We start from the raw sequence: 17,039 nt of genomic DNA, 5'->3' as shown, positions 1-17,039 counted from the left end.
TGCGAAGCTCTGGGGGAAAAGCTTTCTAGGCAGAAGGAACAGCAAGGACAAAGGCCCTGAGGCATGAACAAGCTCACTATATGTGTAGAACAGCAAGAAAACCAGGGAGCTGGAGCACAGAGAGGGAGGGAGCGAGTGGAAGAGAGAGTCTGGAAGGAGAGGAGGGAGACAGATTCTGGAGGGCGCATGGCACATTGTAAGGAGTTTGAATTTTATCCTAAGTGTGATGGAATCTCCTGGAGGGTCCTACATAGAAAGTAACATGATATGATTTGCTGTTAACGTCTCACTTTGGCTGCTTGTATGAAAAACCGACTACAGAGGGTCAACAAGGAAAACAGAGAGACAAGGCCAACTGCAGAAATTCAGGCCAGCAACGAGGTGCCTGTGGAAGGTGCCTGTAGGGTGTTAGGGGTGAAGATAGTAAGAGGTGGTCAAATTCAGGACATATTTTGCAGGCAGAATCGACATGATTGCTGGTAGGTTAGTTATAAGATGTGAGGCAAAGGAGGGAAAAAGGATGACTTAAGCTTTTGGCCTGAGCAACTGAGTGAAGATGGGTCATTTCCTGAATCAGGAGCATTAAGGGAGAAGTGGGTCTACGAGGGGGGACTGGAAATCGAGGTTTTGAGGGGACGCGGTAAGTGTGAAATATAAATCCAACTTCCAAGTAAGAATGTTGAATTGGCGATTGGATACACAAGTTGGGAGCTGAGGCCTGGATTTATAGATTTCTGCATTAACACTCACACATAACATCTACCAAAACATTTACTTATGGAAGCCCACTCTATGCACCGTAAACCTGACCCCAAAGGCAGAGATCTAAGAGAAAAGAATGAAAGACATGGAGACATAATGCATTTAAAGATTGTATGATAGAATATACTATAAACGATAAACCTGGAAAAAACATTTACCATATTAATGACATAGCAAAATTGATTAAAAAATAATAGCATAGATAAAAATAAAAGAGATTATCCATAACAAGTAAAGAGCTCTTGTATAGGAACAAAAAGATGGTCACCTTAATAACAGATGGCTACGTAAATGGAGAGACAGCTTATTAAGGAAGAAACATAGCCATCTGACATCACAAAAAGCTCAGCCTTACTTGTAACAAAAGAAATAAAAATAGAAACAAATTTTTCAACAATCAGATTAGCAAATATAAAGGAAAATTATCACCCAGAGTTATCTAGGGGAGTGAGAAATGGTCCTTCTACCTTGCTGACAAAAAACCTCTAGTCCCTGCATCAAAAGCCTTTAGAGAGAGCATCATTTGACTCAACAATTCCATTTCCAGAAATTTATCCTTCAAGTATGCAGAGATGTGTTTTTAGGAATATTTATCACAGCTCTGCGTATGATGGCAGACAATTGGAAACCTCACTGTCCATGTAGAGAGGATTAGTTCAGCAGATGAGGGGACAGTTGTGCCCGAAATGGAATATGGCGCCACAGTTTAAAATAATGATGTGTATCTGTATGTGCTGATGCTCACAATACGTTGTTGAGTGGAAGAAATAGGTAACAGTATGCATGATGTGATCCCATTTTTGTAATGTATGTATAAAAATGCATAGAAAAAATAGTCTGGAAGGTTATACAGACTACGTTAACAGAGGTTATCTCTGGGAGAGAGCAGCTGGGATTACAGGTGATTTTCACATTTATATTCGTTCTTTCTTTTATTGAGGGTGGGGATAGGGAAGGTTATTCATGTATTCCAATGGATGTGGGGATGGAGCCAGGCTCCAGAACATGTCAAGAGCTCCAGGTGAGAAAGAGGGAACAGAGTTTAGAAGTAATTTGACCCATCCCCTCCCCCCACCCTACTGGGCTGGAATGCCCCTCCCCCACCAAACTCTGGGGCTTTGTTGCTTTAAAGCTCTCTGCTGTTAATGTGGTGACATTTTAATTGACTTAATTATTGCTGATCCCACAGTTTTTGATGCACGACAAGTCTTTATTAACTGAAGCCGGGAGAGGTACCTCTCGTAGCCCCGTAACTCCCTCAGCCCACTGGCCCTCTAAAGGTCTCTAAGACCTTCCCAGTCTGGCCTCTGTCCACCCCTCCAGCTTGATGCTCTCCCCTTCCCCTGAACCTGTTAATACCAGATTACCTGCCACTTCTTTTTGTCACATCTGTGCCCATTGCTCCTGCTAGGCCCCCCACTCGAAACACCATTCCTGGCCCTCCCCCTTAACCTGACCAACCCCTCCCTCTCTACCAAGGACGAGTTCAACTGATATCTCCTGGGAAATGGGGCCTCCCCCAACTCGTCCCTAAGAAGGCATCTTTCCCCTCTCTAGGCTTCAGATAGCTAAGCTCAGGTCACAGAAATGATGATGACAACAACAAAACTAAAAGCTACCATTTACTGAACATACTCTCCGAGCCTAGCTCACCGCACAAGCACCTTCCATAGATTTTCTTAATTCCATTACCTGAATTAGAGGAGTGTGATGACACTTCTTTCTCCCCCAATGCACAGAGCTCCTTGAGGGTAGAAAATGTATCTCATGCATTTCTGTACTCCTCACCCCAGCCCAAATCACAGGATCTGGCACAGAGGTAGGCCCAGGAGATAAGGATCAGATGAATTAATAACAACAACTATTTTTTAAGTGCCTCAAATAGATCAGACATCTCCTTCATTCCTCCCAGTGCCCCAGGAGGTAGGGACTGTTATTATCCCCATCTTACAGATGCGGAAATGGAAGATGAGAAAGACTGGATAATTTCTTAAAGGCCGTGCTGCCACTAGGAAGTGGTGGAACAGGTTTCCACAGGTGAGGTTCTTCCCACTAGCTAGTGTTTCCTAACCCCAGTCACTCAGGCTCTTACTAAAGCATGTTTCATTCTAACAACTCTGATTTGACCCAAGGCAAGAGGACAACAGCAAAGAAAAAGCACATTTCCCCTGGTGTGTACACTCATGCATGCACGCATGTGTATGTGTGTACGTGTGTTGTGAGATGAGGCTGCCTGTAAGCCCAAATCCTCCCAGCTCAGCTCTCCTCTCCCCAGCCTCACACTCCTCCCCACACCTGGTAGACATCAGAGGCCCAAGTACTTTTGGTCTCCAAATTGCTAGGTAGGAGGGACAGAGGGGCCCTTGTTGGTAGAAGCTGCTTACCATCTGAGCTGTACACATGTCATACCTAACACACAGTCACCTGTCTGTAGCACATCTCATTGTTTATGTGTGGCTATGTCTGCATTCAGTCTGACTACAATCAACCACACAGCAGTAGTGTGTGCAGGTATCTGTAGTTATTTATCTCTGTGGGTGGGTGTGTGTGTGTGTGAGAGAGAGAGAGAGAGAGAGACAGAGAGACAGAGAGAGACAGAGACAGAGACATCAGAGGAACATACACTAAATGGTACCCTCAGAAGTCATCTGGCCCTTAACAGAGTCTGAAAGAAAACAAGAGAGAAATACAAAGAAAAAAAAAGAAAAGCAAGGACATGGAGCTGATGCAGCGAGATAGAAAGACCCATCAACACAAAAATAAATTTTTCTTTTCCATTTTTTTATTTCTGCAACACCTAGCACAGAGCCTGGTACACAGCCAGTGCTTAGTAAATAATAAACGTCAAATGGATGAGAAAGAACCGCAGACTAAGAGATGGTGAGGGAAGCAGGTCCACCACAGACCAGTATGGTCCTCCGAGCAGAATGAACACTCAGAGACCCTGTCTCACAACCTCCTCTGTCCCCAGAACTATAAGCCAGGGTTTGGGGTGAATCCTGCCCAGTGGGCCCTTTCTTAGAAATAGGGGCAGTCCAGACCTGTCCCTGGGATTCTCAGCCAAGCCTAGAAGCTGCAGCCCCATCCACATTCAGTTCTGAGTGCTATGAGCCCTATAGGGAGGCCAAGAGCCACCCAGGCTGGAGACCTGCAGGGCCTGCGGGAGCCTCTAAACAGGGCCCTGCACTCCTGGCCTCAGGCCGGGCCCTGCGTGGGCTCAGCCCACTGCACACTCCAAACAGAATCAATTATATATTTAAAAGGTGCCGCCCCGCAATTCCTGGCAAGCCAGGAGAGCCATCCATCATGGCGCGGCCGCGTTTCACAAGCTGTCGAATTGTGCTTACATTGGTTAAAAGAATCTTTATATTTCATTAAGCAAGCAGATCGGCGGATCTCCCGCCACAGGCGCCATATAGATGGCTTTAATTTTCCAAATCTGCAAATGCATCCGTTATGTCCCCGCGTCGCTGCTGGCTGCGGCCTAATGCCCAGCCAATCGAAGAATCAAGCAGAATTTTATTAGGGGGCATTTTTTATAAATTAACAGCAGCACTGCTAGGAAACCACATGCAAGGCATCTTTGATTAAAAGGAAAGTGGACCCTTCCTTTGGTCACACTGGGCTCAGCCACCCCACAGGCCTACACCACATCTCTCACCTCTTTCCTCTTTTTCTGAACTTTTCATTCTCCTGTTCTCATTCCCACACATAGTGCGGAACAAGGCAAAACAACTTTGTTTAAGGGAAAGCAAGAAAAGCAGGAGAGGAAAGAACCAAGATTCTCTGAGCAACTTGCCTCCCCTGTCCCAAGCATGGTAAGACACATGATCTCATTAACAATGACAGCTGCCTTTCACTGAACGTTTACCATGAGCCAAGCCCTCTTCTACCCACTCAACACAACCCTACTAGGTAGGAATTATTAGCCCCATTATACGAACGTAAAAACTGAGACGCAGGGAGGTAAAGTTACCTGCCCAAAGTCCCATAGTGAGTAGGTGGTAGACGCAGGACAGGAACTCTGGGTCGCTGAGAATCTTTCTGATATTTATGTCCAGAATGTGGCCAAAAGCTAGACCCTGGTGAGGAGTAAACCTGGGTATCAAAGGCAGCGGGAGGCATTGAAAGGTAAATTGTTGCCATGGACTTCCTTTCCTGAGAAATGCTGCTCCTCCTTCAGCCCTGGACATTCCCCAGTGACCCTCTGAGAGAAAAGGCTGTCCCTCCTACCTAGCAATTTGGAGACCAAAAGGACTTTGGCTCAACAGAAGAACATAAATAAATGAACCAAGAAGCACCAGCCCAGAGCTCTTGCCCCAGCCCATAGCTCAGGTTGCTATGTGACCTTAGCTAGGGTCCTATCATCTCTGACTTCTGCTGACATTGACCGAATGACTGCTCCAAGAGGGAGAGAAAGCTTTGCCGTGAGCAGGGTATTTGACTCAGGACCGGCCAGCCATCTGAGGGAGGCTGAGGAGGAAAGATTCCTTTGTGGGTGTGCATGTGTGTGCACACACATGTGTGTAAGTGTGTGTGTTGGGGGGAGTGACTGAATATGACGATCTAGAATTCTTCCAGCTCTGGGCTAGTAGGTCCAAGATTTTAAGAGAAGCCTATGCCTGGTACATGCCAGATACTCAACTATAGTAACCTCATTAATTTCTTATCCCAACTCTATGAGGGAGGTAGCATTATTATTTCCACTTTACAGATGAGAAATTGAGGCTCAAGGAAAATGAGGTGCCCGTGGCTGTTTGGAAATTGGGAAAGCTAAGCTCTCATCCCAATAAGTACCCCTATTCCCATGTCGGTCCTTAGTCTTGAGTTGCCATGAATTAGCAATGGAAGCATATGATGTAAGGGGATACCCAGACCCCTGCCCTACCCTGCCCTACCCTGCAGGCACAAGGTCTGGGGATGGGCTGGAGATGAGGATATCCCTGCATCCTCTCAGATGCTGTTTATTTTACAGGTGCTCCAAGAGTCCCAAATCCATTCTCAGGTCCCTGTTGAACCCTCCAAGCTCCTGAAACTCCACTGTCAGTATCAGGCTCTCAAAGGTGCAGAAAGCCCAGGAACCAACCTCTTCCTCACATCGCAAGGGACCAGATTTCTCCCAGCCATGCCCCACCACCACCACCACCAGGGGTTGGGTCAGAGCACCAACAATTCAATGATTCAATGTGGCCAGCAAAGCCACAGGGAAATACCCAAGGACACATTCTAGAGAAACATATAAGGGCTAATGGTAGAAAATGTAGCATCGTTTACTTCTGGGTAAGAGTTGGGGAGGTTGGGGCACGTTCACTTCCCTCAGATCCTCATTCTCTCAGGTTGCAAACCTCTGTCTGCCCCAATGCTCCAACAGTGCACATTTAAACTCGTTTCCATCTTCTCCATTTAAAACAAATAAACCCATCTCTTAGGTCAGTTATCTCTGGTCCCTTCAAATCCAAATTTCTTGAAAGGCATTTCCAAATTCGTCATCTCCACTTCCTCCCCTCCTGCTCATTCCTAACCCACTGCACCAACACCTTCCCACCCACCACTGAGACACAGCTCTCCAAAGTCACCATGTTCCTACCTCCTCCTCTGGGAACACTGTCCCTCCACCAGCATTACCTGGAGAACTCCTGATCCCTCATACTAGGCTTAGGCACCCCCTTCTCCAGGAAAGCTCCCCTGTTACCACAGGCAAGGTCATGTGACATTTTTGAACTCTTACCATAGCATTACCTCACTAAATCATAGTTGACAATTTGCCTGCCCCTCACTCGAGATATAATAACAACTGTTTTTGCCAGCCATCCTGATAGAGATCTGACAGGCAGCATTTCATTTAATCCTGACAACAATCTCGTGATTCCCATTTGATTGATAAGACAGTTGAGACCCAGAGAGGTAAAGTCACTTGCCCAAAGCCACACAGCTAAGCAGCTTAGCCAAGATGAAATCCAGGGAGTCTACTTCCAAAGTGTGAATTCAGTGCTCAACTAACCTCACCTTGCACAGGGCAGGGTCTTGCTCTGGAGCCAGTACTTAGTACCCAGCACAGGGAACATTAGACATTCATTCCACAAGTAAAGATAGAGCAATGGACCCTGTCAGGCAATGAACTCTCAGGTAGCGTAATGAGTTCCAGCTCCAGGGCTCAGATTCTAGGGGAAATGCAGATGGTCAGATGCCCTGGATGAGGGGAGATCAGCTCTGGGACATGTGCAAATGGCAGCAGAGCCTAGAACTGAGTGAGCCATTCTCCTCCTCACCCTATGGCCTGCCCTGCCCTATCCTGGCAGAGGAGACTCCACGTCCCCACGTAAAGCCAAGCCACCTCCTGGCCATAGCTGCAGCCCTGACCTTCCTTGCAACAGACTGAGCCTTGTTTCACGCCAACCAAGCCATGCCCACTGCTTTCACCTAGGTCATGCCTCATCCCCAAGCTGCATTTGATACAGGCACCATGCCCTCCACGTTGCTACCATTCACCACACACTGTCTTATCCACGTGGGTAGGGATAGCCATCCAGAATCTCTGGCATTCTCCCTCAAGCTCAACTGAGGGCCCTAGAAGTGATCCTGGAGTTGGAGCCAAGGACTTCAGACAGGTGGGCTTCAGAGTGTGTAGCTTTGCAAAGGTCAAATCAGATGCGGTACTGGACTCTGAGCACCTAGAGCTCAATTCCTCAAAGGAGATTCTCACCTTCCCTCTTGGCTCCGGGATGAAGGACAGGGGTAGAAGGAGGGACATGACAGGGAGAGGGCCAGGGTCCCGGGTGGGCCTCGGGACATACCCTGCCCCTGCGGCCCTCCAGAGAAGCCCGGGCGCTTAGTTCCCTACACAAACTGTTATCCATTAACATCCAATTATCCCTCGGTCCGAGCCATTAATTATAAATCAGCCGCTAATTGGGGTAATTAGCCCCCCGCAGGCTAATGGGCCGAGACTGAGGGAGGCCCCTCCCGCCTACGTCCTCAGGTTTTCCGAGGTCTTTCATTTGGGGTGGTGCAAAGAAATCAGGGGGCAGGAGTTGTTTCGGGTTTTTTTGTTTGTTTGTTTGTTTTTTCAGGCAGCGAAATGCAGCAGGGAGAGAGAAGAGAAAGTTAGTTTTTGTTGTTTTTTCTCTATAGCCGTACAGTTTCGGGTCTTGAGGGCAGCCTGGCACGGGGGAAGCCTGACCACAGCCCTGGAAGTAAGAATTGTCGGGATAATTGTTTGATTCTCTGCTTCCTTTCCACTATAGAGGCAGCTAGAGCGCCACAGACGAAGACCGAGGAGACTTGGACGGAGCCGGGGTGGAGCAGGGGACAGGGTGGGCCACCTGCATGTTCCTTGCCTCTCACTGGCCTGGAGGAGGCCGCCTCGCTCTCCTGGTTCTCCGTGGCTGGGGAGTCCCGCGGGGACGAGCTGGGCCACTCCAGGCTCGTCCAGACCCAGACCGAGCCGGGAAACACAGACTGCGGAGTCCCTGCGCAGCCGCTCCCTGCACAGGTGCTGGCCTCGGTCGCCTGGAGGAACTCGGGGAGGGGTGTGTCGTGCCGGCTCAGGGAGCCAGGTTCCTGCCCTGCGAGCCGACAAATAGATATAGGGCGCCGCTACCTCTCCGAACAAACCGTGGTGAAAAGGGCAGGCGATTAGAAAGGGACGCGAGACCCAGTGGGCTCCGGTGACATTGGGGTACACTGAAGCAGCGCCCGCAGCGGCGGTAGACTGGCCGAAAAGAGTGACTTGATCTGGGAAATGTGCTCCGGCCTGGCGACTGCGGATCCAAAGCACTCTGTCCTTTGCCGCTGCCAGAAACCCAGCTCAAGTCCGAAGAAGAGTTGGGGCGAGAGCTGGGATCCGGGTTCTGTGCGAGCTGGGACACTCGCCCATTCAGCAGCACTGAGACCGAATCAAATAAGTTGTCCGAAGAACGGACTGGTGACTAAACAGAAAGAGAGGACTGCTGGATGGCGGGAGGGCCAGACAGGATAATGGAGGGCCCAGCTAAGTAAGTACCCTTCTTACCAAAGAGAAAACTGAGGCGCAGGGACGCGCATTGATTTCTCAAGGTCAGAGGTGAGGGGTGCTCAGCGCTGGGCGAACGTCCAGACCCGACCACGCGTTCCGCTGGAAGCTCACGAGTTCCCCCAGCACCCCTCCTTACCTCACCCTCCCGCTCTGTAATGGGCTTTGGCGGGCGGCGGCGTCGCCCGGGGCCTTGATTAGATATTTATTGCTGTCATTTACATGGGCACCGCGGGGCGGCCGAGCGGGACCGTGGGGAGGGGGCGGAGGAGCGGGGAGAGGAATGGGAAAGTGGGGGAGGTGGGGGCTGGCTCCTGGAGGACCAGAAGCCCGGCAGGGGAAGTGAGCGGCGAGGCCTGGAGAGAGCAGGGGGAATGGGAGCGTAGAGGACAGGCCGGAGTCGTACACTCCAGGGCCTTTCTGGCTGCACTGGGCCAGTTTGAGAGGTGGGGCTGTTGGCCTTTGCCCTTGATGGGTGTCTCCATGTGATACCCGTGAGTGTCCACGTGTGCATTTAACCTGTGGGTATATAACTGTCTGTCAGACGGCTTTGTGAGTTTATGTCCAGCCTGTGTGCCCCTATGTGTATGTACTTCTCACCTGGGTGTGCTTGAGTGAGCTACCCATAGTCCAGTCCAGGTGACTAACCCGTGCATCCAACTGTGTGGTGGTCAGTGTGTGTATCTATGTCCCAGGGTCCATCAATCTGGACTGCCTGAAAATGTGTGTCTGTGTTCAGGATTAGGTCAGAGATGGGGCTCTGCCCTTGGATCGGTTTCTCTCCCGTTGCCCCCAAAACCTACACGAGGTTTGGGTTTTCCAATTGCCAAACCCTATCGGCTGTCAGAGGTCCGAGGAGCATCATCCATTCCGGGTCTGACCTGGCCAGAGAACTGTCAGCCCCTCGTCCTCTAGAAATTTTGTTTTCTGCTCAAGTACCGCTAGGCAGTATGTGAGTGTGTGTGGAAGGGGTCCCCAGTACAAGATATGTTTGTATCAGAGCAGAGAAACAGCTCCAATTTCGTGGCCACACGGGACCCTACATGTGACAGTGGCAGTTACAGGTGTTCAGGGAACACCCTCTGCCCCCAGACACTCACCCAAGGCCTTCGAAGCTGACCTGCCAGCCCACCATCAGGCCGAGCCCATCCCGAAGCCGAAGTGCTCGCCTTCGCGGTCGCCTTCGCCCGGGGCGGGTTTCCTCTCCTCTGCAGCTCAGCTCTTCTGTTCGGATTTCTACGGAGGGTCTGTGAGGCCGCAGCCAGGTTCTCGCGTCCTTGCAGAAGTCCGGCCGCTAAGGTCTGCGGGGTTAGGGGAAGGTGTTTACCTCCCTCCTGAGTCGCGATTTCCTGATCTTGTCCAAAGAGTGTCTAGCCCGGCCTCGAAAGAGAGGAATTTGAGCCAATTATCCGGATAATTTGTTCTCACTAGGCAGCAAATTCGATTTTTTTTTTCCGACTGCCTACACACACATTAGCACAGTTGGTTCGCAGAAAGGGGAAGTAGGCATTAAATTCACCGATCCTTAGTTCAGAGTGCCTTCCTCATTGGGGGACGACCGGCAAAGGCGAGAAGTGAAAAGCGAATCCCAAAAAACTGAAAACAACTCACTCCACCCCACCTAAAACTGATAGGCCACAGGACTTCTAGGAAGACGCCTGCCCGGCAACCCGCCTACAGCGTACAGGATCCCGAGCTCGAGTGAGGGGAAGCGTCACCGGCCACCGGCTGTCGCAGCGGCGAAATGGAAACCCGTAGTTTTTGCGACTGCGGCGGAAACAATCTCTGCGATGGGAACAGCCTGTCTGGCAAGGACCATCGAGTCAGTGGAGCCCTCTTCTCTCCCCTAGTTCTGAAACCCGAGGCGCCCCAGGAAACCAGCACCCGCTCTGCCAGCCCAAGGCCCCAGACTTTTCTAAAACGAAAAAGACCATCTCGTACCCCGGGCGGAATCGGCTCCACGGGTTCCCTGCGGGGGGTATTCCAAGCACGGAAAGAGGGCAAAAAGGCCGCGGATTCCGGCCTCCTGCCACCCCCAATCCGGACTCCCTCATCCGTCAAATCACAACACTGAGGATCCCCCACACATATACACACACACTGGAATCCAGGAAAAGTTCAGGCTCCAGATTCCGGGGGAATTTGGAGAAGTTCTGCTCAGGCCCCCTGTGCTCACCACCAGGGCGTCCGCGGCCCTTGCGCAGGGTCTGGGAACTTGTGACAAGCGAGAAAGTTCAGCGGGCGGTGTCCGCGACACCGCCTGTTCCGGTCCAGGAGCGGTCACGGACACCCGGATGGGAGACCCAGAGACTTGACACTCCGGCAGTCCCCGCAGCCCCTCGGCCGCTCCACCAGTGCACCGCGAGGCTGGCTCCAGGGCTGGTCCCCCAGCCTGCGGGTCCCCACCAGAGCTTCCCGACCCAGGCCAGCCGAGGCCGCCGGACGCAAAACGAATTCCAGGGAACTACGCCCGCTGAGCCCCAAACACCCACCTGGGGGGCCTTAGCCTGAGCCGGCGTTTACGAAGACTGAGGACGGCAGCGAGCGGAACCACCCCCAACAGGAGAATTCGAGCAGAATCGCAAATCAAGAGAAAAGGCGCACTCGTGAGCCGCAACAGAGTTTGAGCGGGAGTCGCGCAAGCAGGACTAGAGCCGAATCCCGGGCGATGCCCTGGGCACTACGGGGCTCGCTGGGCGTTATGGATGCAGAAGCTGGAGAGGCATGGGCGGCCCCTGCGCTCCCGGGTGGGGACCTGAGCGGCGGGCGGCGCCTCCTACCCAGCCCCAGCCCGGGGCTCTGCGACGCCCGAGGCCGCATCTGTTCCGCATTACCCCGGCCACCTCCTCCCCACCCCCTCCAAACTGAGAAGGATTTGTCTCCGCTTAATATCCAAACCTTTTTTGTATTTATTTTTTTTCGGGGGCGAAGTAATATCTTCCAAATGAGGCAAAACCGTGACGGATCCGAAGCGTTCTCTGCGGGTGCCTGCGTCTCCGCGGGCAGAGGCTTCCGTCTCTGCCTCAGCGCGTTTCTGCCCACGGCTCACTCTCCTCTCTTTCTGCCTCGGAATTTCGAGTTCTGCGCTCTTTCTGGCTCTGAGTTGTTTGCTCTCTCTTACTCCGTTTTTCGCCCTGGATGTTGTTCCCTCTGTCTCTCCCTGACTCTGTCCATCTGGCCTTCCCCTCCTCTTCCTCTGTTCCTGCGCAGTCTGTCTGTCTGTCTCCAAGTCCCTGGCCCCAAGCAAACTTTCGATCCTTCTAGCTGGCATGGGACTGCAGGACCACGGGGGGGAGGCGGTCCCCCTACTTCCCCGCCCCGGCGCCCCTCCCGGTTCGGCCCTGCCAGCCCCGCCCGCTCGCACCTGGTCTTCCCGGCGGGTGCCGCCGCCGCCGCTGCCATCTACGCGCGCTGTGGCCGGGCCTGGAGTTTTAAACGGCGTTTCCCGGGCGCCCAATGCGGGCCCACGCGCTCCCAAATGGCCCCAGTGGCTGCCAATCACGCTCCGCTCCCGCCCCCAGCCCGCCCCGCCGGTGCTGCAGAGCCGCTGTAGGCCTAGGTCGCTGGGGTCCCACCGTCGGTGAGTCTGTGGAAAAGGCCAGCGTCCTTCATCTCTGAATCTCTGTCACTCGGCCTTCGGGCCGGGATCTCTACCTCTGTCCGGTCTGCAGAAGCCACAAGCCGATCCCGGGGGCGAGAAGGGGTCTTGAGAAAACTTCCCCTCCCAAGGCCTCACCCGAAGCCGACTGCTAGGGGCTAAGCTCTAGGGTTCTAAGCGATGGCGTAGAGGCGCCCTGACTCCCTTCCCCGCTGTTCCCCCAAGATTGGCCTTGAGCTTTGCGCGCGCGCGCGCGCGCGCACACACACACACACACACACACACCCTCTCCCTATCAGTCCCACACCACCAGCAGCCCTGCTATGCCTGCGGCCACCACACCACAATACCCCACAACCCGCAATCAGAGCTCACTGCCCGCGCACTCGGCCCATACGCAGGATGGCACTCCTAGCAGCCGTCACCTGTCTGGCAGCTGGAGACCTCTTGGAGAGGCTGCCAGTGTGACATTCAGCTTCACACGCAGCACACTCACCTGTCTCAAGGGAGACAGACACATGATGCCTGGCTCACAAGGGGAAAATCCTGAGCCTAGGGCCCTGTGAGTTCCTGCCAGTGCACCACTCTCTCTAGGCAGGACCCATTCACAGGAAGACAGTGTTCTGGAGCTGGCTCTGGGGCCATGTGGTGATGGAGGCTGCCTCCTGAGAGGTGTCTGAGGTGTATGCCAGAGGGGCAAGTTAACGCCCACGCTGTGGGCTATGCCCAGTGGCAAGTGACTGTCTTGAGGCTCTGTGTGTGTGGCTACATGGAAGTGACTGAGAGGCGCTTGGCCAGGTGCATGCAGCACGTGGAATATGTACAGCCTGTGTCCCTGTATGGCTGGGATTCTGTGGGGCCTGCCTTTGACCACAGTGGCAGCAGCTGTGAGTTGCATGTAGAGAGTGTCCTTGTGACCGGTGCTCCCATGACCACAAGTTTATGTTTAACTGTGGAGCCTCATATAGCCATTAAGTCCTTTCTGTGTGTATAACCAATCCTTATGTAATTGTAAGTTCAAATGTGGTTGTGAATCCAGGTGGCTGGGTGCAGGATGGGACACAGGGCAGGCATGAGGTCTTACACTTGGGGCCAGGCAGCTGGCCCCTGGTTCTGACATTCCCTCTGTTCTGTAAGCGAAGCCCCCTAAGTCTAGCTCCTGGGAGCTGGGCAGTGTGCTTAGGGGCAAAGGCATAGAGAAGTGGGAGGTATTGGCTGGCGCACGCTGCCAGTAGGTTTTAGAATCCTGGCCTGGGTTAAGAGGTCAGGAATTTTGGCCTGGATGGAGCAGAAGGGGCCAGTAGACAGATTTGAGGGTTGATCCCCAGGCACTTAGGGTCTGAGCGCCTCAGGGTGGGCGGGAGCGGTGGGCCTCAGAAGGGAGGGGAGAGAAGGGGGACGGTAAGAGGATTAGGCTGCTTAGACCCTTTTCTCCCACCAGGATCCTCCACCCCCGCCCCAAAGCTCCAGAAAAGATTTCTTCTGCCAAAGCAAAACCGTTTAGGCTCCATTTAAAGGAACAAGAAAGGTGGAGGTGGGGGCTTTAAATAACCTTTTAATTTCCCTTCAGAGGTCCGATCCTGTGAGGGAGGGAAAAGGAAGAACAGGAAAAGTAATAGAAGGGAAGAGGAAGGGAAAAGGGAAGGGAAGGCTGTTTCTTTGGCTTAGATAATCAGGACAGCGGACTGCTGCTCCAAATGCTGGAGAAACGGTGGAAAGGACACTGCGCCCCCACCTGGCTGCCCTCCACACACAATCACGCAGATCATCCTGGAGAAAATTGCAACCCCTACACACACACAGTCCTTCAGTCAGTCACACATACAGACCTGGATACAGGTGCATATATGGAGGGTTATACTTAGACACACACGAACAAAGGTATGTCACTGAAGTCCCTTCCATGGTAGCACAGATGCGGAGTCCCTCCTTGCTCCTAGCCATCCCTACTTGGTGCCAAGGGCATTTGCTGAGAGCATGCCCCCAAGAGGAATCTTGGCTTCGATTGGGATTCCCCTTCCAGAAGGAAGGAATATCATCTTTCTTTGCTCAAGGACCTAACTCCAACCCATCCCTCCCTAGTTTCTGCCTCAGACTGGACAGGAGCTGCTGGGCAGACTAGAGGGATGAGGATCCCAACTCAGCCTGAGCCTGACTTAGGGCCAGGCCTACCAGGCTCAGACTAGGGAGGCAGGGCTGTTGAGGATAGTGCAGGTGCTGCTGGTGAGCTGAGGGCTACTAAGGGCTCCAGGTTGTAGGGCACAGGTCCTAACTAGGCACCTGCTCTTTGAAGGAACTTGTCTGCCACACAGACTCTGAGCCCAGCTAAAGAAACCCTTGCTAGTCTCCTATTCCAGGTTCCTGCCAGCGTCAGCTGTCCCAGCCCTGGAAATCTGGAGGTGGTGGCTGCATGGCTAGTATGCCCTGAGCCTCATGGTACACACTGGGCCTCCACAGACTGGAACTCCCAGATGTCTGGAGCAGTCACCACAACCAGATCACACCTACCCTCATAGGGAAGCACAGGCCTCCACAGGGGAACATTTGTGGGCAGAGAGAGCACCATCTCTCAGCCACATTCCCATCACTGTGTACTTCCACAGATGCTACACAACAGTGCTGGGCTCTGGGTTGATTGTGGATACTTATAGGGAGGGAGACGCAAAATCCCTAGAACGTGCTGGGACCGAAAGAGAGGAAAATGGGATAGGAGGGGTAAGGGGAAGGTGTCCTTTAAGGAAGCCTGAGGCAATGGGGAGCTTGGCATGCCACGATGTGGGTGGGTTTTACTGATTTAACAAAATTATTCTGAAGGTGCTACCGTCTAGACAGGAGCTAAGAAGTGGAAATGATTCAGGGCCTCCCTCCCTAGCCTGCTCCTGGAGCTTCCCCACCTGCACCCCCAGGGCTGCGGTTGACACCTTCAAAGGGCTTAAAAGGAAGGCATCCCCAGACTGGCTGAGGACCCGCCCCCAATAGACTTTCCTGGGCTTTTGGGGCCTGGAGTGGAGGCAGCAGTACATTTCCCATGTGCTTGTATGTTTGTGTGTATTCATTATCCTGAGACTTACATGTAGATGAGTAGTTACATGTATATACTCCTACATGTGTGTAACATATGTGTACACATATTAAAATAGGCAATATGTGAATGTAGACCGTGCCTATGTAGATTGTGTTTGCGGGGTGTGGGGTAGAGGTAGGAGGTGGGCGTGGGGGAGAAGAGTGGTGTTGGGAAGACATTACTAAATTGGACCAAAGTGAGGGGTAGGCAAGGGATAGGTTAACTTCGGAACTTGGGAAAACAGGGCTTCAGGCAGGCCTGAGAACTCCAACACCACCAGGTGCCAGCCTCTGTGAAGAAAGATCTGGGAAGTGAAGGTCCGAGGTTCCCCTAGAGTCCCAAGGCAGACCCCGATCCCCGGATTTAAGCTCGGATTAGAGTAGCAATGCCAGCCCTCCCCAACCCCATACACTCATTCTGAAAGAGATCTCCGTAGCCTCCTTGGCCACTCACAGCACGAGAGGGGAGGAGGCAGATGCCCTGATAGGGCCACTCTAGGCATTCCCCGCGGGGCAGAGGATACCCTTGAAATTCGGGAACACCCGGCTACAATGGAAGAGGCTTGCCAGGGAGACTCGAGACCGTGCCCCTCCTCGCTTCTTCCCCGAGGCCCACACTTCTCTGAGTCCAGAGGAGCCGAGAGTCAGAAAGCCTGAGTCCAGGTTTGAAGTGGGGGCGCCCGTCCCACTCCCCCATCCCGGTCCCGCTCCCGCCCCTGCGGCTGGCGCTCCAGGGGTAAGTAGCTAGGTGGTGGGCGGCTTAGAGCTAATTCGAGAGTTAATGGCAACGGCCCGGCCCCCCGCGGTCCCCTCCACCCCCACCCCCGCCCCCACCCCCGGGCAGGGCCTCGGGCCGCCCGCATCTGCGCGGTCCGCGGCGATTCATCATCTTGATCCATGGCGCGCGCTGACGGCGGCCCCGGCCGCGCTGACAAGACTAACAAAGCAATTTGCCACGAGCCATCTCCTGGACAGGTTATTAGCGCGGCCGCCGCTTAAAGAGCCCTCCACACCAGCACCCCCACCCCACCCCAACCCCGCCCCGGAGCCGGGCAGCTACCTGCTCTGCCCCCTCCCTCCGACGGGCTACTGCCCCTCACCGCCCAGAGATGCCCCTGCATATTGCTGGCCATCTCTGACCACCTCAAAGTACTTCCCACCACACACCCAGTTCGCTGCCGGCACGTTCCTTCCTCTCTCAGCTAGGGTTGCTACCTGTTTGGCCCCCTCCCTCTGATGGGCTCCTGGCCCGCATGTGCTTCTGGCCCCTTTCCACAATCTCTCAGCCTTTCCTCCAGTACTACCTGACTTATCCCCTCATCTTACTCTCACTTTTCTTCTCTACCCTCCTCAGTTCCCTACCCACCTCCTTACCATCAGGGACTGAAAAACCTTACGTATTCCCAGCTTTAGGAGGAAGGGGTTCTCCTGCTGTACCTGAGTTTCCTTTGACCACTTTGGCCCCTAAGTAACCTTACTTTGGGAGGAGGGGCTGCCCAAGGCCAGCTGGGTAGTTATGGAGGTGGAAGGACACTCTGGCTTCTCCAAGGATGAAGTGACATGGTGAGTTAGGTGGACTTTCTCTGAGGGTAGGCTATAAATGCC

Source organism: Pteropus medius, unplaced genomic scaffold (assembly GCF_902729225.1).
Source record: "Pteropus medius unplaced genomic scaffold, Ma_sr-lr_union100, whole genome shotgun sequence".
NCBI classification, from domain to species: domain Eukaryota; kingdom Metazoa; phylum Chordata; class Mammalia; order Chiroptera; family Pteropodidae; genus Pteropus; species Pteropus medius.
This window is presented reverse-complemented; position numbering follows the sequence as displayed.